Raw genomic sequence first — 26,378 nt, 5'->3', positions numbered from 1 at the left:
CTTCGGACCTTCAGTCATGTCCGGATCCAACCTTCAAGGTTGGTGGATGCCCTCCTCTGTCACAAAGGAGGACATCAAGAAGCTAAGAGAAGCCAAGTATCTGACCGCCGAAATCTTGCACAGGCTGCCTGCTCGAGGGTAGGTCATCCCCACTCCCGAATCCAATGAGAGTGTCGTATTTATTTCCCACTTCGTCCGAGGGCTAAGCTTTAGTCTTGATCCCTTTGTCAGAGGGCTTATGTTCTACTATGGGCTCGATTTCCATGATCTGGCTCCGGATTCCATCCTTCACATCTCGTCGTTCATCGTCGTGTGTGAAGCCTTCCTCCGCATCACCCCACACTTCGGCTTATGGCTCAAGACCTTCAATGTGAAGCCGAAGATGATTGAGGGGCGACACGCAGAATGCGGAGGCGCCATAATAAACAAAGGCACCGATGCTCCATGGCCAAAGGGTTCCTTCCCGGAGACATCCAAGTTATGGCAGCGGGAGTGGTTTTACATCACCACTCCCCGAAGCGCTAAGTGGGTAGCTGCCCCCGCCTTCCGTCCGGGCGCCCCGCCACAATTGGCTTCATGGGTCAACAAAGGGCTGGAATGGGGGCCAGCTAATGATGTGCCAACGTTGCAGAGCCGCATCCGAGATCTCTTCAAGGGAGATGTCAGCCTTGTCAAGGTAATGCAAGTCATGCTAGTTCGTCGGGTCCTGTCATGCCAATGTCGACCTCACCGTATGTGGGAGTTCAACCCGGAAGGACCACGAACTATTCAGCAATTCTTCAGTGCGACGCTCGAAGAGATGTATGGATTGTTCTTCGGATCACAAATAAAGTGTCCGGACACCACCGAGGATGCGGGTCTGAACTGCAATCGTCCAGACACTCAAGTAAGTAATTCCGCGGCCGAACACGTTGTCTTTTAAATTACCACAACATCATTCTGAAAAGTCGCCTTTTGACTAGGGCTGGATAAAAAAGGCGAAGATGATCAGGTGTTCGGCCCCCTTCCCGAGGGCTCACCGGATCCTCTACTAGCCAGGATGCTTGAGCTAGTGCCTTATCAAGCGCCATCAGGGGAAGATAAAGGGAGGAACAAAGAAGCCGAAAGCGAGCCTCACTCATTATTCATCCAAACCGAGGGAATTAGTGCCTCCGTGAAGGAGGATAACCGGGGAGAAGAATCTAAAATTCCCTCTCCCCAAGGAAGGAAGAGGGCTGCCTCTGAAGACTTGGAAACAATGGTTTTCAAACGAGGGAAGAAACCTTTGTCAGAGGGCCCTACCCCGGAGGGCATCCTTACCACATAGTACCCGCAAGGGGACCAGCCCTCCACCGAGCTGTAAATAAACAAAAGTACTTTATAGTAAATATACCCTGCTTCATTTCTGAGAACAATAACCGAGACGTATGTCTTGTAGTTCGGATTGTAGCCCTTCTCGACAGAGTTCGTCTTCGTGGGATCTTCTTCCAGAGATGATGGAGAGCGAAACACCTCCCCATGCCTCCCCGCCTCGTGACGCGGACGACCATGAGGTGTCATCATGGAGGATTTCTCCTGATCCGCCAAGGCCAGAGGGTAACCCTTAGGCCACCCGAAGTCCGGAGTATTCGGCTCCTAAGGAGAGCAACAGAAAGAGTCCAGGACTGTCCGGTGCGCGACCAGACGTACTGATGAATCTTCTGGAGCAAGCGGCTATCTCAAAAGTGCATCGTACGCTAATGGTTACGGTGGTTGAGAGGATTTCATCCGCCGAAAGCGGGTTGCAAGAAGCTTTTATGAGCCTGCTGAGAGGCTTTGAGGTACGCAAAGTAATATATATTTTTGATGGTACTGCACATGCTAGGTGTGCCCTATGCAGATAGTAGCCCCTGAGACTCTGGTTGCTGTCGAAAAAGACGGCAAATAGAGGATCATAGTCCCAGGTAATAACCGTGCTGTTTTCACGTGCACGCGGCTAAGGGTCCAGTGGCTAGCCGGACTGGTGAGTTTGCCGAACTGAAGCGGCAACTTGATGCGGCAGATGCCGACATCGTGCTTGTAAACAAGCAGCTTGACGAGGCGTAGGGTATGTATTCTCCTATGATCAACACATATTAAGAGGGGCATGATGCTAGTATCTATAATATGCTCTGACTGCAGATGGAGCTGTCGCCGTGGAGACCCTTCGGGCGGAACTTGCCCGAGCCAAGGAACAAGCCAGGAAGAGTGATGCGGCCGCCCTAAAGGCGGTCGAAGAGCTAAGAGCCGAACAGGCTGCGCATCCCAAAGCAAAGAGAAAATAGCCAAGATGGTTGTTGACCTGAAAGATGCCGCCGACCGTTATGAGCTTCTTGAAAAGGAAAGCCAAACGAAGACGGGGGACCTGGAGAAAGCCAAGGTAGCAGCCAAGGAAGCCCGCTCTAAAATCAAAGCGGCGAAGGAGGAGCTACGTCAAGCCGGAGATATCGCGGCTGGGAAGCCCTTTTTGTTGCGGACGAAGTTCGGAGGTCCTAAGTATGCCCTTCTGGATCAATTATGGAGTTCTGCGGATGCGTACCTGGATTTGGCAGCAAGTGCTGCTGATGCGACCAAGTTTTTCGAAGATCAAAAAGATCACGAAGTGGAAAAGTTGTCTGGTCGCAGTTCAATGCTCCGGCACGTCCGCTGCTGTTAAATGAGCAAATGGCTGAGTGGGCCAAGCTCCATAGGTTGTCCGGGCTTGCCATGAGGTCTGTTGTGGATCATCTTTGGCCGGAAGGACCAAGGCCGAATAGTTATTTTGGCTTAGTGCAACGATTCCTTGGTGTTGTGCCGCATATCAACGCTGTGAAGAGGTCGACGTGCATAGAGGGTGCACGGATGGCTCTTGCCCGTGTCAAGACATACTGTGCAGAGATGGAGGCCACCGCTATTGCAACCTAGAGTTCGGCCGTAGGCCGGATATCGGCCGGGCACTATTTTGAAGAAGTCTTAGAAGGCGCTCGTTTAATAGAGGCTCAGTGCTCGAAGAGTATCATGTTCTAGTGACATGTATCCCAACTGTAAGAACAATGTTATTTGAATTATAAAGGCTGTGTTTATACTTTTGCCTGAAAGTATTATTATGCGTCATGTGCGGTCGTTTATGTTTGTATATATATCCTGAAAGTTTGCAGTCGTCGGCTTCAGCCCCCACGCTAGGGGGTCCCGAACTGTGCGTCTAAGGCGGATGGTAACAGGAGGCGGGGGACACGATGTTTACCCAGGTTCAGGCCCTCTCGACGGAGGTAATACCCTACTTCCTGCTTGATTGATCTTGATGATATGAGTATTACAAGAGTTGATCTACCACAAGATCGTAGAGGCTAAACCCTAGAAGCTAGCCTATGGTATGTTTGTTCTTGTCCCACAGACTAAACCCTCCGGTTTATATAGACATCGGAGGGGGCTAGGGTTACACAGAGTCGGTTACAAGGGAGGAGATCTACATATCCGTATTCCCAAGCTTGCCTTCCACGCCAAGGAGAGTCCCACCCGGACACGGGGCGAAGTCTTCAATCTTGTATCTTCATAGTCCAACAGTCCGGCTAAAGTATATAGTCCGGCTGTCCGAGGACCCCCTAATCCAGGACTCCCTCAGTTATCAGATCCAAAACCGGACCCGATAGCGTAATGCCGCGTGTCGGTTACTAAGGGAGTCCTGGACTAAGGGGTCCTCGGGCGTCCGGCCTGTTGGACGTGGGCCGGACTGATGGGCTGTGAAGATACAAGACCGAAGACTCTCATTCATGTCCGGATGGGGACTCTCCTTGGCGTGGATGGCAAGCTTGGTGTTCGGATATGAAGATTCCTTTCTCTGTAACCGACTTTGTACAACCCTAGTCCCCTTCGGTGTCTATATAAACTGGAGGGCTTAGTCCATGGGGATAATCATAATCATACAGGCTAGACTTCTAGGGTTTTAGCCATTACGATCTCGTGGTAGATCAACTCTTATAATACTCATATTCATCAAGATCAATCAAGCACGAAGTAGGGTATTACCTCCATAGAGAGGGCCCGAACCTGGGTAAACATCGTGTCCCCTTTCTCCTGTTACCATCGACCTTAGACGCACAGTTCGGGACCCCCTACCCGAGATCCGCCGGTTTTGACACCGACATTGGTGCTATCATTGAGAGTTCCGCTATGTCGTCTTCAAGAGGTTCGATGGCTCCGTCAATAGTCTACAACGACGCCGCCCAGGGGGAAATTTTTCTCCCTGGCCAGATCTTCGTGTTCGGCGGCTTCGCACTGCGGGCCAACTCGCTTGGTCACCTAGAGCAGATCGACAGCTACGCCCCAGGTCACCGGATTAGTTTTGGAAACCTGGACTATGTCGCTGACGTCCGGGGAGACTTGATCTTCCAAGGATTCGTGACTCCAACTCCCGCTCTGGCCTTATATCCGGAATGCGTTGCCATGTCCGAAGACGGACTTCATGAGCCCGCCGGACTATCCGCGACCACGAAACCCAGTACGGGAGAGCCGGTTGAAGTGCCATCACTGGCAACCATCATGAAGCCGTACCCCTCTCCCGATAGTGGCTCCGAACCTTCGGAGTCAGCACCGTGTGAGTCCGGCCGGGTAGTATCCCCCCCCTCCGTACTCTGCGGATTTTCCTCTCTCCAAACAAACCTCACCTTTAAGCGAGGCTCTGGACTAAATGTGATCCCTTGTCATTAGGGAGGAGCAACGTCTGAACTATGCCCAGCCCGGACTGGTGGCTGAGAGCAGGGAATTTTTTCTCCCACCCACCACCCACCTTATAGCCGTTGTCGAGGATTTAACCGACATGCTCTATTACGACGCCGAAGACATCTACGGTGTGGATGACGATGCCGGAGAGGAGCAGGCCCAAGGCCCACCGCATACTGGACGCTGGGCGGCCACCTCCACGTATGGTATATATATATGGTGGATACACCCAAAGACGATGGCGAGGATGGCGGTAAGGATCTGTTTAAGGACAATAACGCTGATAAACCACCGAAGCGGCGGCATCAGCTGCGCCGTTCGAAATCACGCCATAACGAAGAAGGCAATACCAGCACCGGAGAAAATAATACTCCGGAGAATGCCGAAGACCCAAACGCCCTCATCGAACCAGCTTCCGAACAGGAAGGCGGGGAGGAAGGGCAGAGTAATCCCGACGAGTCAAGAGGGAACGACGACTTGGAGGACAGCAGCAATATGCCACCCTCCGAAGATGAAATAAGTCTCGGCAATGAAGACTTCATTGTGCCACAAGAACCCCTCGAGCAAGAACGCTTTAAGCAATAGCTCATCGCAACCGCGAGGAGCCTGAAAAGGAAGCAGCAATGGCTTCAAGCCGAACAGGATACACTCAACGACAGATGGACTAAAGTCCTAGCAGCCGAGGAATACGGCCTCGAGCGTCCGACCAAAAGTTATCCGAAGCGCAAATTGCTACCTCAATTGGACGATGAGGCGTTGGAGCATGTACCGTCAGCGCGTAATGCGGCCGATCGACCACCACGTGGTCGGGACAAAGCGGCAACTCAAGCCGAACACCGGCCCGCACTATCTCATCGTAAAGGCAAAGATAAAACATCTCGGGGACATACATACGACCTACGGCAGGACCTGGACAGTAGAGCAGGTCAAACCCGAACGATCTATGGATCGCGGGGGTGTGCGCCAACGCGTGACGACGGCCATCTAGCCGGACGCGACGAACATAACCACGCCCGAGACGAAAACCGTAGACGAACTCCATCCGAGCTACGTCGCGACTTGGCCCGATATAGAGGCGCCGCACACCCCCTTTGCTTGACTGATGAAGTAATGGAACACGAATTCCCAGAAGGGTTTAAACCCATGAACATCGACTCATACGATGGAACAACAGATCCCACGTTATGGATTGAGGATTTTCTTCTCCATATCCACATGGCCCGCGGTGATGATCTCCACGCCATCAAATACCTCCCACTAAACTAAAGGGACCAGCACGACACTTGCTAAACAGCCTTCCAGAGAACTCCATTGGCAGCTGGGAGGACCTAGAAGACGCCTTTCGCGATAACTTCCAAGGTACATATGTCCGGCCACCAGATGCCGGCGACTTAAGTCACATCATCCAGCAGCCCGGTGAGTCAGCCAGGAAGCTCTGGTCTAGGTTCTTAATTAAAAAGAACCAAATTGTCGATTGTCTGGATGCTGAAGCTCTCGCGGCCTTCAAACACAGCGTCCGGGACGAGTGGCTCGCCCGCCACCTCGGTCAAGAAAAACCAAAATCCATGGCAGCCCTTACCGCTCTGATGACCCGCTTTTGCACGGGAGAAGATAGCTGGCTCGCTCGTAGAAGCAACATCACCAACGATCCGGGCACTTCCGAAGCCCGAGACGACAACGGCAAGCCACGACGCAATAACAATGAAGGAACGCAAGACACGGCAGTCAACGCTGGATTCAGTGGCTCCAAACCCGGTCAACAGAAAAAGCCATTCAAGGCAAGCAGAGACGGACCATCCAATTTAGACAAGATACTGGATCAGCCCTGCCAGGTTCATGGCACCCCCGATAAACCCGCCAATCATACCAACAGAAGTTGTTGGGTCTTCAAACAAGCCGGCAGGCTTAATGCCGAACACAAGGGGAAGGGTCCGCCCAGTGATAGCGATGACGAAGAGGCTCGCCAACCAAACACCGGGGGTCAGAAGCAATTTCCCCCCGAAGTAAAAACAGTAAACATGGTATACGTGACGCACACCCCTATAGGGGAGCGCAAGCGCGCACTACGGGACGCCTACGCCTGCACGCTCACTTTTGATCGCAAGGACCACCCAGTCAGTATCCGTCACGCAGGTTCAGCAGCTCTCGTCCTCAACCCAATTATCGATGGGTTCCATCTCACGAAAGTCCTTATGGACGGCGGCAGTAGCCTTAATCTACTCTACCAAGACACTAACCACAAAATGGGCATTGATCCTTCAAGAATCAAGCCCACCACAACTACCCTCAAGGGAGCAGTACCCGGCGTAGAAACTCACTGCACGGGCTCCATCACATTGGAAGTCGTTTTCGGTTCATCGAACAACATCCGAAGCGAAGGCTTGACCTTCGATATCGTCCCGTTCCGCAGTAGCTACCATGCACTTCTGGGGCGTACCGCTTTTGCTCGTTTTAATGCGGTCCCACACTACGCCAATGCAAAACTTAAGATGCCCGGTCCACGCGGCGTCATAACAATAAATGGAAATACAAAACGCTCCCTCCGTACAGAGATTATACTACGGCTACCACAGCCGAAGTACAAAGCGGCCTCATCAAGCCGCGTATCTCATCGGCCATTAAGCCGCCGGTCTCCACTAAACAGGACCGATCAATCTCAGAGTTGGATTAGCAGTTCGGCCTCCGTCATTCACCTCATATACCCGCGAAGTTTGTACCGCGCATACATAATTATGCACTTAAAATACCCTGGTCATCAGCGGAGGCACAATACGGACATGCCTACAAGCACTCCCATAGCCTTTTTTCTTTTCTAACTATTTTTTATCTTTTACCACAGGTGGCTCAAAGGCTGGTCATCTCATGGAATCTTTTGGAGTTCGGCTCCGTACACTTACCCAAAGGCTATTCCTATCAAGGAGTCCATTCACCGAGGCAGGGCGGCGCAGACGTGCGACCGGAGGTCCAAATAATTTTTTGTAGACCGCACTCTGTTTCGAGCTTGTAAAGTGCATTTTCCCTCAGCCTTAGACCCCCGGCATGTCAAATAGCCAGGTTGTGACGTTATTATCTGTCAGATGGAGATCAATATATCAATCAGGTTCCAGTGAACATAATCCGTATTCAGTATTCGATTTTTCTAAAGAACTGAATTTTGCTTCTTTGGTTGTTTCACACAAGCACCCCAGCACAAAATTGCCAGGGGCTCGATATGGGAACAAATGAGTTGCCGACAAGTCCGAACAGCTTTATAGCACACTTCGGCATCACGAGTTTGGCCTTATATGCATCAGCTCTGAATCATGTCTTTGGTCAATAGTTCGGTTGCCCGGCTCCTGTGCTTACTACCTTACGTTCCGCTCTATCGGCTAGGGTAGTAAAGGGAGAACTACTGTGATTGTGTTTCCGGTTCATCTGGTCAAGCACCTCAGTAGAGAAAGCCGAAAACTGACTATCATGATGCGGCGAGAGCTGGTCAACCACTCGATGACTTATTAGAATCTTTCGCGATTCCTTCCGTATTACATGAAGGACCATTCTTAAGGTCACCTATGTAACACATCGTATTGGGATAACCACGTACATACCAGGGGCTATATCGTAGACCCACCGTCAAACTCCTATGCTAAGTGAAAGTGTTAAAGCCCTATAGTCTGATTGCCTAGTTTGTTGCATTGACACCTCCTTCACGGACCAAGACGTCGGGTCAAGAGTGATCAAGTGCTTTTCCGAACACCCCCGTATTTTATGCGAGGGGGCTGAAGCCGACGACTGGAAAACTTTCAGATTATACAACAACGGCCGCACAGGAGGAACCAAAACTTTTAGGCAAAAGTATAAAAAAACATAGCCTTAATATATCATAATATTACTTTTACAATTTTGGTACATTCACTCGAAGATCATATCCTTTGAGCACTGACCCTCTATCAAGCAGGCGCCCTCCAGGATATCTTCAAAATAATGCTCCGGCGTGTGTTTGTCCTTGCCCCCGGGTGGACTCTTAGCGGCAATATCAGTGGCCTTCATCTTCGCCAAGTACGTCTTGACACGGGCAAAGGCCATCCATGCACCTTCAATGCACGCTGATCGCTTCACGGCGTCGATACACGGCGCCACGTCAACAAGTCGCTGCACCAAACCGAAATAACTATTTAGAACTGGCTCAGTCGGCCACAGCCGGACCACAACGTCCTTCATGGCAGATCTGAATATCTTGTGGAGCTCGGCCCACTGGGCCATCTGTTTTGTTCAGCAACAGCGGCGCGTTGGCATACCGAATTGTGACCAGAAAAGCTTCTCCGTTGCATACCCTTCTTGCGCTGGGTAAAACTGCGTTGCATCGGAGGCACTCTTCGGCAAGTCCAAGAATGCATCTGGAGAGCTCCACATTTGATTAAGCAGGGCATACTTCGGATCACCGAATTTAGTCTGTAATGAAAAGGGCTTACCGGCCGCTATCTCCCCGGCTTGCCGGATCTCCTCCCGAGCCGCTCTAGACTCGGATCGTGCTTCTCTCGCCTCTCGTAAGGCCTTCTTGAGTTCGGCTACTTTGGCCTTGTTCTCCTCCTCGAGTGTTTGGCATTTGCCAGTGGCATCCTTTAGATCTCGCTCTATGGAAGATATTCTCTCCTCGCACCGGCGCCGAGCAGCCTGTTCGGCCTTTAACTCCTCAGCTGCCTTCTTGGCAGCCACATTACTCATCCTGGCTTGCTCCTTGGCTCGGGCAAGATCTGCCCGAAGGGTTTCAACCGCGGCCGCACTATCTGCAGTTGTGCATGTCATAGTATATAATACTCAGCTTCGTGCTCATGTTATTATACATACACATACTGGCCGCCCCAAAACATACCTTGCGCCTCGTCGAGACGTCTATTAATAAGCGTGATGTCGTCATCCGCCACGTCAAGTTTCTGCTTCAGACCTGCAACCTCTGTATTATGGGCAATCGCCATGGATGTAACATCCCGTGTTCCAATTAGTTAGATTATCTCCTAGGCATGTCTTTTTCAATCCTCTGATTGCCTCCCTTTTGACGCCAACCAGAGTCTCAGGGGCTACTATCTATACACAGATGCATTTTGTGCGTACAGAGCACAATTGAAAAATATTACACTATGTACCTCGAAGCCTCTTAGCAGGCCCATGAAGGCTTCATTCAATCCGCTTTTCGCTGACAGAATCCTCTCAACTACCGTACCCATTAAGGTACGATGTTCCTCCAAGACGGACGCATGTTGCAGCATGTCCATCAATGTATCCGGCGCCCCCGGATTCCTGGAAGCGGCCGCAGGGGTACGGACTCCCTTCGAAGGGATATGCTTACTCGACCCTAGGGTCGTCTCCAGCTGTAAACCAACTTGTCCGGGGCCTTTACTGTTGGCCCCCGTTGGGGCCGCATACCCCGAACCTTGGGCGACCGAAGTTTCACCTTCGGGCGTTGTCTTCATTGTCCCCCGCGTCACTTGCTGATCGGGAGAGATCCTTCGGGATGACACTTCAAAGTTGTCAGCTCGATGGGGCGAGGAGGCCTGTGGAGGGGTCTCGCTTTCCATCATCTCCGGAAGCAGATCCCCTGAGGAGGAGGACTGTTGAGGAAGACTGCGTGCCGGACTGCAAAACATATATTCTAGGTGTTACCCTTGTAACAGGAAAAGAATGGGATATGTTTAAAACACCCATGTTCACTTCGGATTCGGCTAAAGGCTTGTCCTTATGGAGGAACTGTGCGACAACGTCGTCTTCCAAGCCTGAACCGCCTGACGGGGGCATCTTACCTCGCTTAGGAGCCTTTACCTCCCAATCTATGGAGGCGGCCCTTTTCTTGCCTTGGGGAGTCCTAATCTCCCCGGACACAGTGTCTGGTGTACCCTCAGAATGGAGGCCACCTTTGGCCTTCCTGCTCTCCTCCTTGTCCTCTTTCACCGACACCTGGTATGGTGCTGGGGCTAGCATCCTTGTTAGCACGGGATCAGCTGAGTCTTCGGGAAGAGGGGCCGAACACCTAATTCGCTCCGCCTTCTTTATCCAGCCCTGGGAGAAGATGGTTTTCTCAGTATCTTATTACAGGATATTTAACTGAACTGTGTTCAGGAGTCGAGTACTTACCGAGGTATCCGGATGGTTGCAGTCGAGGCCGATGTCCTCGGTGGTGTCCGGCCACTGTTTTTGTGTCCCAAAAAATAACTTCCACATTCCTCTGTGCGTCGCGTCGAAGAAGTGTTGAAGGGTTCGTGGTCCTTCTGTGTTGGAGGACCAGATTGGAATGTGGGTATAGGTGCCCACTTAGTACCACGGGGTTCAGTGATGTAAAATCACTCCCGCTGCCATAAGTTGGAGGATTCTGTGAAAGAGCCTTTTGGCCAAGGAGTGTTGGTGAGCTTGCTCAGTATGGCGCCGCCACACTCCGCTTGCTCCCCCTCGATCACCTTCGGCTTCACATTGAAGGTCTTGAGCCATAAGCCAAAGTGTGGGGGGATGCGGAGAAACGCCTCGCACATGACGATGAATGCCGAGATGTGAAGAAAAGAGTTCGGGGCTAGATCGTGAAAATCTAGCCCATAATAGAACATGAGCCCACGAACAAAGGGGTGGAGAGCGAACCCTAGCCCCCGGAGGAAGTGCGAGATGAATACGACCCTCTCGCCGGATCTGGGGGTAGGAATAACCTGCCCTTTAGCAGGGAGCCTGTGGAGGATTTCTGCGGTCAGGTATCTTGCCGCCCGGAGCTTCGCAATATCCTCCTCTGTGACAGAAGAGGCCACCCACCGGCCTTGAAGGCTGGATCCGGACATGACTGAGAAGCTCGTAACACTTAAAGCCTGAGTGCTGGAACTCGAGGTTGGAAAGGTTGAGGAAGAGGCAGGCGTAGAGGAGAAAGACGGGTCTGTGCCCCTTTATAAGGGCGATGAATATCAAACGCCTCCTCATGGGCCTTAAAACTTGCCTATTCCCAAGGGATCATGCCGACGTGACGGTTGGATTACCCACGCCCGGGTTGATGAGAATCCCGCAATAAGGGGACACGATCTCTGCTTTGACAAGACGTGCCAATGGAACCGCATCTCAAAACGTCGAGCGGCAGGCCGAAAAACGGTTCAAAATAATGACCGGGTGGTGACGTGGCATCATGCTACAAAAAGTTGTGAGTAGATTGGACTCATGAAATATTATACTCTCTGTGGTTGTGTGTGGTACTTGTTTTGCAGAGCCGGACACATTCTTTGTGTTCAGAGGCTGTTCTGGAGTATTTGGAGGAGGAACCTGTCTTGCAATGCCAAAGATAATCTGCGCACCGGACACCTCGACATTGAAGCCTAGTTCAGGGGCTACTGAGGGAGTCCTGGACTAAGTGGTCCTCGAGCATCTGGCCTGTTGGATGTGTGCCGGACTGATGGGCTGTGAAGATACAAGACTGAAGACTCTCACTCGTGTCCGGATGGGGACTCTCCTTGGCGTGGATGGCAAGCTTGGCATTCGGATATGAAGATTCCTTTCTCTGTAACCGACTTTGTACAACCCTAGTCCCCTTCGGTGTCTATATAAACCAGAGGGCTTAGTCCATAGGGACAATCATAATCATACATGCTAGACTTCTAGGGTTTTAGCCATTACGATCTCGTGGTAGATCAACTCTTGTAATACCCATATTCATGAAGATCAATCAAGCAGGAAGTAGGGTATTACCTCCGTAGAGAGGGCCCAAACCTGGGTAAACATCGTGTCCCCTGTCTCCAATTACCATCGACCTTAGACGCACAGTTCGGGACCCCCTACTCGAGATCCGCCGGTTTTGACACCGACAGTCACCCTTGACGAAAGCACTTCTATGACACGCGATTTATCGTCATGGAAGTGGACACTTCCGTGATGATATTTTTGTTAATGTCATGGAACACTTCTACGACAGCACAGGTATGACTATCTTGATTTTGTCATAAAATCGTCATGGATGTACATGCATGACAAAAAACGTGACTTATTGTGACAAACACGTATCATCACGGAAGTGTATTTTTTTGTAGTGTTTGTAACATCTTGACCTAATTCTGTCATATTTGGTATCAAGTATCAGCTGAACAGTCAAGATAAAAGTTTTTCACCCCGTGTAATATGAACATCCGGAGTGGACTATTTAGCGTCCTTAGTGTCTGATCCTGTAGTACTATCATACTACAATGATAAGGTTAACTAATCTGTCTATTTAGTTTAGTAGAGTCCCCGAGTCGAGCATATATTTCTTTCAATACTCTGATGGCAAATTCTGCTCGAAGGCCGATGAGCTAGAGAAAAGCAGTCACAAATGACCCAGTACTATACAAGAGGAAGAAAATAAGTCAGATGCCGTGAACTGCGCCTAGCACAGATGGTTAGGTTCCTTGTGGTGGAACCAACCCACCAGAGTTTAAATTTTAGACTTGGCACTGGTTCTTGCATTTTCATATATTTATTGCAGGCTTCCCGGTGATGGAGGAGACATTCCCGTTGACTACAGAGACGCCTATGGTGACTTGGTCAATCTCAAAGTCCTGGTTCAGTCTTATTTCTATTCCCCAATACTTTGAAAGCCAACCAAGTAGACGTAAGAAGGACCTCTGTAATAATGTGGTTTGACCATCTCTGGTATATCTCTCAAAATATATCATTTGTTACAAAAAGATATAATTTTTAGAGGACAAACTTTTTCTCATCTAGCAAATCGCTATAACTTATCCCTTCAAAGAATTATTTTGCCAATTCTTTCAAATGTTTGGTCAAACAATTGAAACAAATTCATTACATTTGAAAATGAACACAAAAAACCCAGGAATATCTTTTTTCTGGGTATGGTCTGATGAAGATCAAGGAGTTATTTTTTCCAATTTTGCGGATTCTCATAAAGAATGGTTCGAATGTTAGACTCTAGGAGGATATTTGGCTAGGGACCATGAAGGAAATATGCCCTAGAGGCAATAATAAAGTTGTCATTTATATTTCCTTATATCATGATAAATGTTTATTATTCATGGTAGAATTGTATAAGCGGAAACTTAGTACATGTGTGAATACATAGACAAAACAGAGTGTCACTAGTATGCCTCTACTTGACTAGCTCGTTAATCAAAGATGGTTAATTTTCCTAGGGAACACTTAGTGTGCTATCGAACGTCACAACGTAACTGGGTGATTATAAAGATGCTCTATAGGTGTGTCCGATGGTATTTGTTGGGTTGGCATAGATCGAGATTAGGATTTGTCACTCCGTGTTTTCGGAGAGGTATCTCTGGGCCCTCTCGGTAATGCACATCACTATAAGCCTTGCAAGCAATGTGACTAATGAGTTAGTTGCGGGATGATGCATTACGGAACGAGTAAAGAGACTGGCCGGTAACGAGATTGAACTAGGTATTGAGATATCGACGATCGAATCTCGAGCAAGTAACATACCGATGACAAAGGGAACAACGTATGTTGTTATGCGGTTTGACCGATAAAGATCTTCCTAGAATATGAAGGAACCAATATGAGCATCCAGGTTCCGCTACTGGTTATTGACCAGAAGTGAGCCTCGGTCATGTCTACATAGTTCTCGAACCCGTAGGGTCCGCACGCTTAACGTTCGATGATGATCAATATTATGAGTTTATGTGTTTTGATGTACCGAAGGTTGTTCGGAGTCCCGAATGTGACCACGGACATGACGAGGAGTCTCGAAATGGTCGAGACATAAACACTATATATTGGAAGGCTATGTTTGGAGACCAGAAAGGTTCCGAGTGGTTCGGGCATTTTTCCGGAGTACCGGGGGGTTATCGGAACCCCCGGGGAGTTAATGGGCCTTAATGGGTCATGGTGGAAGAGAGGAGGAGGCGGCCAAGGTGGGGGCGCCCCCCAAGCCCAATCCGAATTGGGAGGGGGGCCGACGTTGTTATTTGGGATTAAACCGCATCTCTACATCTACCTTCGGGTTTAGTTTTAGACCTGAATAATTGCTATTTGGTGCCAGCGTTGAGCATGAACATTATATCAGGATCTTGTTTGATGTGAGACGGTTATTCATTTAAATCAGAGAATAATGGTTGTTCTATTTATCTGAGTAATATCTTCTATGGTCATGCACCCCTGATGAATGGTCTATTTTTGCTGAATCTCGATAGTAGTGATACACATATTCATAGTATTGAAGCCAAAAGATATAAGTTTAATAATGATAGTGCAACTTATTTGTGGCACTACCTTTTAGGTCATATTGGTGTAAAGCGCATGAAGAAACTCCATGCTGATGCGCTTTTGGAATCACCTGATTATGAATCACTTGGTACATGCGAACCATGCCTCATGGGCAAGATCACTAAAACTCCGTTCTCCGGAACAATGGAGCAAGCATCAGACTTGTTGGAAATAATACATACTGATGTATGCGGTCCGATGAGTGTTGATGCTCGCGGCGGGTATCGCTATTTTCTGACCATCACGGATGATTTGAGCAGATACGGGTATATCTACTTGACGAAACATAAGTCTGAAACATTTGAAAAGTTCAAACGATTTCAGAGTGAAGTGGAATATCATCGTAACAAGAAAATAAAGTTTCTATGATCTGATCGTGGAGGAGAATATTTGAGTTACGAGTTTGGTCTTCATTTGAAACAATGCGGAATAGTTTCGCAACTCACGCCACCTGGAACACCACAACGCAATGGTGTGTCCGAACGTCGTGACCGCACTTTATTAGATATGGTGCGATCTATGTTGTCTCTTACTGATTTACTGCTATCGTTTTGGGGTTATGCTTTAGAGACGACTTCATTCACGTTAAATAGGGCACCATCTAAATCCGTTGAGACGACACCTTATGAACTGTGGTTTGGCAAGAAACCCAAGTTGTCGTTTCTGAAAGTTTGGGGCTGCGATGCTTATGTGAAAAAGCTTAAACCTGATAAGCTCGAACCCAAATCGGAGAAATGTGTCTTCATAGGATACCCAAAGGAGACTGTTGGTACACCTTCTATCACATATCCGAAGGCAAGATATTCGTTGCTAAGAATGGATCCTTTTTAGAGAAGGAGTTTCTCTCGAAAGAAGTGAGTGGGAGGGAAGTAGAACTTGATGAGGTAATTGTACCTTCTCCCGAATTGGAAAGTAGTTCATCACAGAAATCAGTTCCAGTGATTCCTTCACCAATTAGTGAGGAAGCTAATGATAGTGATCATGAAACTTCAGATCAAGTTACTACTGAACCTCGTAGGTCAACCAGAGTAAGATCCGCACCAGAGTGCTACGGTAATCCTGTTCTGGACATCATGTTACTAGACCATAACGAACCTATGAACTATGAGGAAGCGATGATGAGCCCAGATTCCACAAAATGGCTTGAGGCCATGAAATCTGAGATGGGATCCATGTGTGAGAACAAAGTGTGGACTTTGGTTGACTTGCCCGATGATCGGCAAGCCATCGAGAATAAGTGGATCTTCAAGAAGAAGACTGACGCTGACGGTAATGTTACTGTCTACAAAGCTCAACTTGTTGCGAAAGGTTTTCGACAAGTTCAAGGAGTTGACTACGATGAGCCTTTCTCACCCGTAACGATGCTTAAGTCTGTCTGAATCATGTTAGCAATTGCCGCATTTTATGATTATGAAATTTGGCAAATGGATGTCAAAACTGCATTCCTGAATGGATTTCTGGAAGAAGAGTTGTATATGATGCAACCAGAAGGTTTTGTTGATCCAAAGGATGCTAACAAAGTGTGCAAGCTCCAGCGATCCATTTATGGACTGGTGCAAGCCTCTCGGAGTTGTAATAAACGTTTTGATAGTGTGATGAAAGCATATTGGTTCGTACAAACTTTTAGAGAAGCCTGTATTTACAAGAAAGTGAGTGGGAGCTCTGTAGCATTTCAAATATTATATGTGGATGACATATTGTTGATTGGAAATGATATAGAATTTCTGGATAGCATAAACGGATACTTGAATAAAAGTTTTTCAATGAAAGACCTCGGTGAAGCTGCTTATATATTGGGCATCAAAATCTATAGAGATAGATCAAGACGCTTAATTGGACTTTCACAAAGCACATACCTTGATAAGATTTTGAAGAAGTTCAAAATGGACCAGTCAAAGAAAGGGTTCTTGCCTGTATTTCAAGGTGTGAAGTTGAGTGAGACTCAATGCCCGACCACTCCAGAAGATAGAGAGAAAATGAAAGTCATTCCCTATGCTTCAGCCATAGGTTCTATCATGTATGCAATGTTGTGTACCGGACCTGATGTGTGCCTTGCTATAAGTATAGTAGGGAGGTACCAAAGTAATCCAGGAGTGGATCACTGGACAGCTGTCAAGAACATCCTGAAATACTTAAAAAGGACTAAAGATATGTTTCTCGTTTATGGAGGTGACAAAGAGCTCGTCGTAAAAGGTTACGTCGATGCAAGCTTTGACACTGATCCGGATGACTCTAAGTCACAGACAGGATACATGTTTATATTAAATGGTGGAGCTGTCAGTTGGTGATGTTCAAAGCAGAGTGTCGTGGTGGGATCTACGTGTGAAGCGGAATACATAGCTGCTTCGGAAGTAGCAAATGAAGGGCTCTGGATGAAGGAGTTCATATCCGATCTAGGTGTCATACCTAGTGCATCGGGTCCAATGAAAATCTTTTGTGATAATACTGGAGCAATTGCCTTGGCGAAGGAATCCAGATTTCACAAGAGAACCAAGCACATCAAGAGACGCTTCAATTGCATCCGTCATCAAGTGTCGGAAGGGGACATAGAGATTTGCAAGATACATAGGGATCTGAATGTTGCAGACCCGTTGACTAAGCCTCTCTCACGAGCAAAACCTGATCAGCACCAAGACTCCATGGGTGTTAGAATCATTACAATGTAATCTAGATTATTGACTCTAGTGCAAGTGGGAAACTGAAGGAAATATGCCCTAGAGGCAATAATAAAGTTTTTCTTTATATTTCCTTATATCATGATAAATGTTTATTATTCATGCTAGAATTGTATTAACCGGAAACTTAGTACAAGTGTGAATACATAGACAAAATAGAGTGTCACTAGTATGCCTCTACTTGACTAGCTCGTTAATCAAAGCTGGTTAAGTTTCCTAGCCATAGACATGAGTTGTCATTTGATTAACGGGATCACATCATTAGAGAATGATGTGATTGACTTGACCCATCCGTTAGCTTAGCACTATGATCGTTTAGTTTATTGCTATTGCTTTCTGCATGACTTATACATATTCCTATGACTATGAGATTATGCAACTCCCTAATAACGGAGGAACACTTAGTGTGCTATCAAACGTCACAACGTAACTGGGTGATTATAAAGATGCTCTACAGGTGTCTCCGATGGTATTTGTTGGGTTGGCATAGATCGATATTAGGATTTGTCACTCCGTGTTTCGGAGAGGTATCTCTGGGCCCTCTCGGTAATGCACATCACTATAAGCCTTGCAAGCAATGTGACTAATGAGTTAGTTGCGGGATGATGCATTACGGAACGAGTAAACATACTTGCCGGTAACGAGATTAAACTAGGTATTGAGATACCGATGATCGAATCTCAGGAAAGTAACATACCGATGACAAAGGGAAAAACATATGTTGTTATGCGGTTTGACCGATAAAGATCTTCGTACAATATGTGGGAACCAATATGATCATCCAGGTTCCGCTATTGGTTATTGACCGGAAGAGAGTCTCGGTCATTTCTACATAGTTCTCGAACCCGTAGGGTCCGCACGCTTAACATTCGATGACGATCGGTATTATGAGTTTATGTGTTTTGATGTACCGAAGGTTGTTCAGAGTCCCGGATGTGATCACGGACATGACGAGGAGTCTCGAAATGGTCGAGACATAAAGATTGATATATTGGAAGGCTATGTTTGGACACCGAAAAGGTTCCGAGTGGTTCGGCCATTTTTCGGGAGTACCGGGGGGTTACCGGAACCCCCCGGGGAGTTAATGGGCCTTAATGGGTCATGGTGGAAGAGACGAGGAGGCAGAAAAGGTGGGGGCGCCCCCCCCCCCAGCCCAATCTGAATTGGGAGGGGGCCGGACCCCCTTTCCTTCTCTCCCTCTCCCTCTTCCTTCTTCTCCTACTCCAACTAGAGAAGGGGGGAAACCTACTCCTACTAGGAGTAGGACTCCCCCCTTGGGCGCGCCATAGAGAGGGCCGGCCCTCCCCTCCTCCACTCCTTTATATACGGGGGAGGGGGCACCCCATAGACACACAAGTTGATTGTTTAGCCGTGTGCGGTGTCCCCCTCCACAGATTTCCACCTCGGTCATATCGTTGTAAGTGCTTAGGCGAAGCCCTGCGTCGGTAACTTCATCAACACCATCATCACGCCGTCGTGTTGACCAAACTCTCCCTCGACCTCAGCTGGATCTAGAGTTCGTGGGACGTCACTGAGCTGAATGTGTGCAGATCGCGGAGCTGACGTACGTTTGGTGCTAGGATCGGTCGGATCGTGAAGACGTACGACTACATCAACCGCGTTGTCATAACGCTTCCGTTTTTGGTCTACGAGGGTACGTAGACAACACTCTCCCATCTCGTTGCTATGCATCACCTAGATAGATCTTGTGTGATTGTAGGATTTTTTTTGAAATTACTGCGTTCCCCAACAGTGGCATCCGAGCCAGGTCTATGCTTAGATGTTATATGCACGAGTAGAACACAAAGAGTTGTGGGCGATAATAGTCATACTACTTACCAGCATGTCATAGTTTTATTCGGCGGTATTGTTGGATGAAGCGGCCCAGACCGACATTACGCGTACGCTTACGTGAGACTGGTTCTACCGACGTGCTTCGCACATAGGTGGCTAGTGGGTGTCTGTTTCTCCAGCTTTAGTTGAATAGAGTGTGGCTATGCCCGGTCCTTGTTGAAGGCTAAAACAGCACACTTGACGAAAAATCGTTGTGGTTTTTTATGCGTAGGTAAGAACGGTTCTTGCTAAGCCCATAGCAGCCACGTAAAAATTGCAACAACAAAGTAGAGGACGTCTAACTTGTTTTTGCAGGGCATGTTGTGATGTGATATGGTCAAGACATGATGATATATAAATTGTTGTATGAGATGATCATGTTTTGTAAAAGTTATTGGCAACTGGCAGGAGCCTTATGGTTGTCGCTTTATTGTATGAAATGCAATCGCCATGTAATTGCTTTACTTTATCACTAAGCGGTAGAGATAGTCGTGATAGCAATAGTTGGCGAGACGACAATGATGCTTCGATGGAGATCAAGGTGTCAAGCCGGTGACGATGGTGATCATGACAGTGCTTTGGAGATGGAGATCAAAGGCACAAGATGATGATGGCCATATCATACCACTTATATTTTTGCATGTGATGTTTATCCTTTATGCATCTTATTTTGCTTAGTTCGGCGGTAGCATTATAAGATGATCTCTCACTAAATTTCAACGTATAAGTGTTCTCCCTGAGTATGCACCGTTGCGACAGTCCGTCGTGCCGAGACACCACGTGATGATCGGGTGTGATAAGCTCTACGTTCACATACAATGGGTGCAAGCCAGTTTGTCGGGGGAAATCGACACCTATGGAATCACTGGGATCCCTTCTACAGTTGGCGGGCGCGGGGTTGTGCAAAGAGCGGGTCTGATAGGAAGCACATGGATCGTTTACCCAGGTTTGGGCCGCGGAGATGCGTAATACCCTAGTCCTGCTTTGGTGGATGTATTTGAGTGTTCTTGTGTTCTTGAGCTAGCTACGGGGTGTAATTTGCCCAAAAGATCCGAATCCTTCTCCTGGTCGCCTCGGGCCTCCTTTCATAGACAAAAGGGGTTGCCGCTGTGGCACACAGGAGGTGGAAAGGTGTACAGTGAATGAGTCTATCCTCTGGCACCGTCGGACAAACGCATTTAATGCGCTGCCGACGTGCCCCTCTTGCTTTATCGGGGACGGCAAGGAAGCACGTTCCAGCTGTCGCCGCCTCGCCTGGCTTCGACACGCGCCCAGGCCGACGAGGTGTCGTGGCGCCACGTCGGCTGGCTGCTGGGCTGGCGCGGTGGTGGAGCCTTCACGAAGATCTCCATGCCACCACGTAGGTGCTTGCTGGGTTGGTGTAGAGGCCGCTCCTCGCCACGTAGGTGCCTGCTCAGCTAGTTGAGCTGGCAACTGCATGGGGACGGCGGTGGTGCCTTGGCAGGCGTGGGCCTGGCTGCGGCCCCGTAAGCGTCCTCGGCAAGGGTCTCGCTGCGGCACCGTGGTAGTCCCCAGCAAGGGTCTTCCCGGGGGTCTCGTGGATCTCCTTGGCAAGGATCTCTCCGAGGGTCGTCGTCTTCTGGTCCTCATCTGATCTGGTGTGTTTATCATCTTGACGAAGATCTGCATGCCATCAGAGAGGTGCCTCCAGAGCCTTAGTTCCAATGTGGTTTGTTGGCGGTGTTGGAACCCGTGGGCTGAAGGGTGGCACACTCTGCTGGCGTCGGGCAAGTTGCCCCGGCAAGGCTCTTGCCGGGTCGCAGAGGCCGCCCCGGCAAGGGTCTTGCCGGGGGAGTCCGCCTCGCCCCATTGCTCTTTGTGTCTCTTGGTCTTGGTGTTTCTCTGGTCGCCTTGTGCTCCGGCTCCCCTCTTTTTCCCTGCTTGATGTGGCCGTGGGCGTGGCTCCGACTGCCCGTGCACAAGTAAAGGGGTCAAAAGGAGAGCCCCTACTTTTGTACACCGACAGGAGCCCCCGTGCCTGGGCCACACATAAGCGCAACGCATTGTTGGGCTAGGCCTAGAACCGTGCACGGGCAGGTGGGGCGGATCCCCATGACCCGCATTGAACGCGCGACGTGGGGGGTCGTGTGTGACGTGGGGGTCATGCGTGGGGCGGTTTCCGCACGCATGCGTCACATCGTGGTAAAGAGGCGGCTCGCGCCTTCCCCATAAAAAGAGGGAGATGCAGAGGCGCGGCTCATTTACTGAGTGGACCCGGGTAGTGGTCTTTAAGGCATCCGCGCCCCGCGATCACGGGGTGGGGAACGGTCGCCTCACCCGTCCCCTCGATTCTTCTTGCTCTCCACGTGTCCCCCATGCAGGTGGCAGGCGGTGGAGGCGGGAAACCGGGCCGTCGCTGATTGGGGCAGCGGGTCGGTCTCGATTCCCTGCGCCCCCGATGGCCGGATTGGTCGAGTGGGGTGACCGAGCCCTGACCCCGCCCCTTTATAAGAGGGGGAAGGGGGATGGTATCCCACATCTTTTCATCATTCGCCTCCATTCACTTCGGCTTCTTTCCTCCATCTGCCATGTCGAGAGGAGGCGCCGGCCCTTCGACGGTGGCGGCGAGAGTCGCTGCTCGACAGCGCGTCCCTCCTCCCCAAGAGCTCGCGGTGGCGGAGCCGGCCACGAGAGGAAGGGGGAGGAGCGAGGCCGTGGTCGCCGTGGTGCTCGGGGAAGAGGGGGACGGGGCGGCGCATCGGCCTTGCCTCCACCGGCGATGCCTCTCCCAATGAAGTACCACGTCGGGGACCAGCCTCGCGAGTTCTTCATCAGGCTGCGCCGGCCACCGCGCCGTCGTCTTCGTCTCCCTACCCCGTTTGCTCGGGAGATGGAGCTCGATCCGCCCGAGACCCTCAGGCTGCACATGAGGGGCTGCGGGAACGGCGGGACGCGTGTCGACGTTGACTTCCCCGCTCCCCACGTCATGTACCTCTGTCGCGGATGGAAGACGTTTGCTCGTGTCCACAGCCTGACGGCGGGGCTCGTTCTCTACTTCAAGTTAATGGAGAACGGCCTGCTCTCCGTCAAGGTCTTTGGAGATCTTGGAACTCGCCTAAAGTGCTGCGTGGAGAGCTCCTCCGACGATGAAGATTCCTCCTCAAGCGGGAGTGATGAGGAGGACAGCGACAACGACGACGAGGGCGTCGAGCGGCGGGATGCCGACCTCGAATCCGACTGACCGCATCGCCCCTCCCTCGGCCAAGGGGCCTGGCGAGGGCCTTCCTCGTCAAGCTCTTCATCGGTGCGTTCCCCGTCGACTCCTTGGGCGGGTGGCGTAGGAGGGTCAGGGAAGGCGAAGAAGGCGGGTGGCGGCCGTCAAGTCGGAGTACGCAGGCACCGACGCCTTCATCGCGTATTGCCGGCCCGCTGCCTCATCTTCGAGCTTCCCTCCTGGCACCAGGATGTTCTCTTGGTGCCTTCTGCTCCTCGCACCTCGCCTAGGCGCTCTTTTTGCCCTCCTGCTATCTTGTTCCACCTTCTGAGGAGAGGGACAAGGAAGGGATTACGGGCATCTTATCTTTTTTTAGTTTGTAAGCCTGCGGGCACTTGTTAATTTTAAGACTTGTAATCCCCTTGCTCATGTTTTTTATCCTGTATGAACTGTACCTGTATGGGATGTTTTTAATGAAAAAGGGTGCTTGCCGGGTTCTTTGTGCGTGAGCGAGGCCCATGCCAAGGAATGAATCCTTGTTATTTCAAGATAAACATTGTCGCCCGGCAACAGGCCTTGCCATCCCCTCACTTCAGTCGACCATTCTCACGCTCTTGGCGGAGGCAGGGGCGAAGTAGAGTTAGGCCCTTCGTTTATTCCCTTGCCACCGCGACTACAACCCGGCTCCGACCCAGGGACTTGGGTACAGGAAAAAGGGGGAGCACTGTGGTCTAGGAGCAAAACGAGGTTTCATACGTCCCAACTTCATACGAAAATGCACAATAGAGGATAAAAAGACTTATCTGAATCTGCAGCCCCCAGCAGCCTTGGCTTGCCGTTCTTGGATTCTTGCATCTACGGCTCCCGGCAACCTTGGCTTGCCGAGGCCGGAGCGCTGGCCCGTTCTCTTTCTTCCAAACAGCTCAGCAGAAACGTCCACGTGCCCTGCGAACCATAGAGGATGGAAATGAACAGAGAAACGCACACTCGACCTCTATGCTAGGGGTTAGTCGCCACTAAGCACTATCAACCCTAACCGAGGGAGAGACTTAACCTAGCTTGCATGCTAAAACTTAGGGCGCCATCGCTTCATTTATTTATGCTCAGGGTCTGCGCCTGGCTTTGTACAGAGGGTTACATGCCTCGTCGGCAAGTCTTGTACAAAAGGTGGTTTACCGGGGGGGCCGGCAACCGCGCCTTATGGGTAAAACTTACGAAGATGCTCGATGTTCCAGGAGTTGCTCACTGGAATAGCATCTTCGGTCTCCAGGCGGACTGCACCAGACCTGGTGACTCGTATTACCCGATAAGGACCTTCCCACTTTGGTGTCAACTTGTTGGAACTCTTGGCCGACTGAACGCGCCGAAGAACAAGGTCGCCTTCCTCAAAGCTTCGGGCATGAACCTTGCGGCTATGGTAGCGGCGCAAGGCTTGCTGGTAGCACGCTGCTCTCACAGCCGCCCGAAGACGATCTTCCTCGAGGAGCGTTGCGTCATCTTGCCGCAATTGCTCTTGCTCAAGCTCGTCATAAGCGAGCACTCGAGGTGACCCGTATGTGAGTTCCGTGGGGAGAACTGCTTCTGCCCCGTATACCAGGGCAAAGGGTGTCTGGCCGGTGGCTCGATTTGGCGTCGTTCTGATTGACCAAAGAATCGCCAGCAACTCATCAATCCATCGCCTTCCGCTCTGGTGCAGCCTGTCAAAAGTCTTGGTCCTCAGGCCTCGCAGTACTTCAGCATTTGCCCTCTCCGCCTTGCCGTTGCTCCGTGGGTGTGCCACGGAAGCGAAACATACCTTGCTGCCGAGGTCTTGGATGTATTGCATGAAGGTGTGCCTTGTGAACTGCATGCCGTTGTCGGTGATGATTATGTTTGGCACACCAAAACGGCAGACTAGCCCCTTGAAGAACTTGACGGCTGACTATGCGGTCACCTTCCTCACAGTTTCCACCTCCGGCCACTTTGTGAACTTGTCGATTGCAACGTACAAGTACTCAAAGCCCCCGATAGCGCAGGGGAAAGGGCCCAGTATGTCGAGCCCCCAGACCAAAAATGGCCAGGAGAGAGGAATTGTTTGAAGGGCTTGAGCTGGTTGATGAAGCTTCTTTGAATGGAACTGACACGCTTCACACTTGGTTACTAGTGCCGTTGCATCCTGGAGGGCAGTGGGCCAGAAGAAACCTTGCCGAAACGCCTTCCCGGCAAGGGCCCTCGACCCTATGTGGGAGCCACATATGCCTCTGTGTATCTCCGCCAACAGTTCCAGTCCTTCCTCCCGGGGAATGCACTTCAATTTCACACCGTTCAGCCTTTTCCTGTACAGGACGTCACCGACGAACTGATACATAGCAGACCGACGGGCTACTTTCTCTGCTTCTTCCTGCTCCTCAGGAAGTTCCCCTGTTTGGAGGAATTGGACGATATGTTGCGCCCATGCCGGAGCCTGGGGCTCGACGGCAAGGACTAAAGGCATTTCTTCTGCCATGGGAGCGTCCGTCTCTACGGCCAGGGCTTGACACCCTGCCAGAGTCAGTTGTCCCTCGGCAGGTTCAGTACCCATGGCAACATCCTTGCCGGAGGCCCCAGGGGGCTCGGCAGGAAAGTACTTGCCGGGGCCTGATTTCCTCCGCTTGTTCTGCTTTGTCGATGGTTCCACAGATGGTTGAGATAACCGAAGCACAAAAGTACATGGTTCCAGAGGTAGCTTGAACACGGCGTGCTTCGACAGGTAATCGGCGATGTCGTTCTCTACTCGGGGAACGTGCTCCGCCTGTATACCGTCAAAGCGCTCCTCCAGCTTCCTCACCTCATCTACGTAGGCCTCCATCAACGGGCTCTGATAATCTTTGTTCACTTGCCTGATGACAAGCTGTGAATCTCCCCTGATGATGAGCTTCTTAATCTCGAGGTCTGCCGCGATCCTGAGACCGGCAAGCAACCCCTCGGTGTTGTTTGTGGACATCTCCCTCGGAAAGTGCATCTGGATTACATACTTGAGGTGCTCTCCGGTGGGTGCGACAAGTAGCACACCAGCACCGGTGACTTGTAGCGAGAAAGCCTCATCAAAGTACATGATCCAGTTGCGACTTGCTTCCTTGCCGGGGAGAGTGGTCTCCTCGATCTCTTCGTCAGGCGTTGGGGTCCACTCCACAATAAACTCTGCCAAGACTCTGCTCAGGATTGTCGAAGTACTTTCAAACTTCAAACCAAAGCTCGACAGCTCCAAGGCCCACTCCACGATCCTCCCGGTTGCGTCTGGGTTATGCAGTATCCGTTGCAACTGGAGGCGGGTGACGACGGTGATTTCGTGTGCTTGGAAGTAATGACGCAGCTTCCTCGAGGCCATAAGAAGGCCGAAGAGCAATTTCTGCACACCGGAATACCTTGACCAAGCCCCCTGCAAGGGAGCTGACAAAGTAAACCGCGTGCTGCATCATCTTCTTCATCTTCTGTACCACTTCATTTGGTTGTACGGGCCCTGTCCTGATGGCGTCAGACTCTGCCGGGGGCCTTGCCTTGCAGGCGCCAGGCCCTGCCGGGAGGAGCTCCGGCTTGCCATCCGCCAGTCCGGCCGTTGCCGCTGCCTCTTCATCGACCTCCCTCTGTGCCACTAGCGCGGCGCTGACCACTTGGTTCGTTGCTACTAGATACAGCAGCAATGGCTCTTGTGGTTTGGGCACAACCAGTATTGGTGTGGAGGAGAGGTATTTCTTTAAATCCTGCAGTGCTGCTTCAGCCTCTGGGGTCCATTCCATTGGTCCCGCCTTTTTCAAGATTTTGAAAAAGGGGAG

The sequence above is a fragment of the Triticum aestivum genome, chromosome 2D (assembly GCF_018294505.1).
Source record: "Triticum aestivum cultivar Chinese Spring chromosome 2D, IWGSC CS RefSeq v2.1, whole genome shotgun sequence".
In the NCBI taxonomy this organism is placed as follows: Eukaryota; Viridiplantae; Streptophyta; class Magnoliopsida; order Poales; family Poaceae; genus Triticum; species Triticum aestivum.
Note: the sequence above shows the minus strand (reverse complement) of the source record.